This window comes from Salvelinus sp. IW2-2015, linkage group LG8 (assembly GCF_002910315.2).
Source record: "Salvelinus sp. IW2-2015 linkage group LG8, ASM291031v2, whole genome shotgun sequence".
Lineage (NCBI taxonomy): Eukaryota > Metazoa > Chordata > Actinopteri > Salmoniformes > Salmonidae > Salvelinus > Salvelinus sp. IW2-2015.
In genome coordinates this window covers 11,032,200-11,035,301 of record NC_036848.1, presented here as the reverse complement: position 1 = coordinate 11,035,301, position 3,102 = coordinate 11,032,200, and positions in this window count along the sequence as shown.

The following is a 3,102-nucleotide window of genomic DNA, read 5'->3' as shown; positions in this document are numbered from 1 at the left end:
TAGTTGGACCCAGAATGAGTATAGGTTCTACTATAGTCCCGGGCAGCAATGGGAATACTCTAGTGGTACCCGACCACAGGAGACGGGCGTCTGGAGAGGTAAGAAGTTGACCACATTGTCATGAGTAACTAACTACTCGTTAGTTCTCAGTATTTTCAATCGAAGTACTATTTCTGATGGTTACAGGATCCCTGCCCCAGGGACTGAATGTATGAGTTGTCTATGGGGTGGCACATATGATAGCCACTATTGTATGTGGCAAAAGCGTGCATTTGTTTGTGTTATTATCTGAATCGGTCGATTAGAAATATTCTGTATACCTCAGAGGGCGCTGTCCCACGGGGTTTTTCTCGTCAAAAGACGCTGTACTAGGGACTTCCGCTGTCCATGGTGCTGAAACCTGGTGGAGTACATTCGGCATCTTCGTTGTGACAAAACTCTCTTCAGATGGTTAAAGACACTTTGTAGTTTCACTTAGGCTATAGAAGAAGCCTTTTCAGTCTTTATTGACATGGTCCAAACCATGTAGTTCTATGTAGGACACTTGTTCCAAACTTCTAAACATCAACCAACATACACACCCTGACGTGTCATAAGGAACCTGGTGGAGTTGTTTTTTCGTTTACAATGTTTTGTTTCGAAATAGCACTCGGTATTCGTGTAGTAAAATATCGTAAAGGGTCTAATTATACGCAATCCTGCAATATGAGGCTGAAACGCATGGTGTCAGTGTGCAAGTAGAAGAAGGGTTATGAAATAACTCTATTGGTCATACTTTTGAGTCCTCCCTTTATAGCTGGTTTGGTATTTCGTCGCTAGCAGACTACGGCCGTGAGCTTCGAGTATAAATTGTCATTTGAAACCTTTCAATGCTAACCTATTGTAAGATACCGAGCTGTGATTATATTTGGGAGTGCAGTGAATAAGATGACGTTGCCGGCAGAGGCGTAGTGAAACTGCTCTGGATTTCTCTTTAACCTTAAAAACATGGAACAAAGAGGATGCGGGGCATGGCGGGAGCGACGGCAGAGGGTCGTTTTCATGGTTGCTATGTTTTGTTTTGGAACCTGGCTCTGCACAGACTAAGAACCCATCTCTGAAGAGCCTTACAGAGGAACTGTCCTGGGGAAATAGTAGCGTAGCGGATTTGGGAATAGACTCCATACGTTGAAGGAGAGGGATTTCGAACTCTGTCCTCCGGTCGACCGGCCCCTTTGTGGATGGTTCCAGCTAAAACCAGAATCGACTGCATCTTGTCTGTGAGACCGAAAACGGATAGACCGACGAGGATAGGTCTGTATACGGGGAGCCAGGCGTCTTCCGTTGCATCAACATGAAAACTTCATAGAGAACCCGCTGGAAATCCATATAGTCTCAGTGGACGTGTGAACGTTAACGACCGCTTCTCCCACGTCCAGAAAGAGAGATACACGGTTAGAGATTCGCAAGCAGGTTACCCGGCGCGGATTCAGCTACAAGCAGCCGCGTGACCCAGATGAAGGTCCGTTCTCTCCGTTCAACAATATACACTGGTCTAATGACCATTTTCGTTTGGAAGTTAAGATCGAGGTGAGCAGTGCCTTGCCATGTTTAATGAAGTACATGTTGGCCTACTGTAGTGTAGAAAACATTATATTTTGAAGTATGCAGAATGTTATTAGCCTTTTTTTTAAAGGTTTGAGAGAGACCTTAGGTGAGTCTAAATTAGTTTCCTTACAGTCTATTCATAACCTTTTTTCATCAGTGAATTCGATTTCAATCAACTGTAATCCTCAAAATATTTGACTGAAATTCAATGAATATATCTGAAAAAAATCATCTTTAAAGACTTTCATATCAATACATCGATTGATTCAAACGGAGTGGCCTCCATCTGGTGAATTTGAACGTGGTTTTGACCCCAACCATATTTCCCACCTCCCACTTTCCGCCGTAACCTTATAGTTGACATATCGTGAAACTAAGTCGTGTAAACAAATCGCAATGCAACGAAATGTAACTTTAATTTCCCACTTACAGTTTGTGGTTGTAGACAATATAAGTAAAACCATTATTCTATGCTATTATCATTTTGACGTCTGGGGAGAAAAATTCAGACCATTGTTTACAGCATTAAAAATGTCCAAATCGGGGTCCTTTATGCGTTGCACAGCAAGGCAGACAATGCCAGGGCAGAAAAAAGAAAACATCCGCCAGCGCGCGGTTCACCGCGAGGTCAGCCGAAGCAGAAAGATAATCTGCATCCTCGGAGCCACCAGCAGAGCTCGCTTTAGGCCAAGTTCAGTGTCATCCGCAGCCAGCTTCTGATAGGAGGATAAACACAACACGCACACAACATCAGCACGTCAGGCACACGATAGTGGATAGGCAACACACATATAGCTTGACCGTTTGCTTGCACGTTAAGCAACATTGCATATCACATTGTTTTTGTTGTTTGGGGTTGGATAGCCTGTGGTAACCTTTTAGCAGTAACTGCATAGTAGGTAGGTGTGAGGCAGCACAAAAGTATGAAGGACACCATGCATCTCTGAGTGGTTTTCTTGATACAAACGAAATGAATAACGGAAGTTGTTCTGGATAAGAGGGCCTGCTAAATGACAAAATTTCATTAAACTGGGTGGTTGGTCGAGCACTGAATGCTGATTGGGCTGACAGCCGTGTATATTCAGACCATATACCATGGTATGAACAAAACATGTATTTTTACTGCTCTATTACGTTGGGTAACCAGTTATAATAGCAATAGGCCAACCTCAGGGGTTTGTGGTATATGGCCAATAATACCACGGCTAGGGCTGTAACCAGGGCACTCCGTTGTTTCTTTCGTGAGTAAAAACAGCCCTTAGCAGTGGTCATATTGACATAATACCACAACCCCCTCGGGCCTATTCTTTAAATATAATTTACATACTGATTAGAGGTATGCAGAGCGGTGTATTGTAAACCAAACCCACAGTGAGACAGTAAGAGATACAACTACCAGTTATTCTGTTATAGGCCTGCCCTTTTATTGTTTACTGATAGGTATAGAATGGGTAAATATAAATATCATTAGAGAAAAAGCAGTAAATGATACAGGAAAATGAAATATCGAGCAAA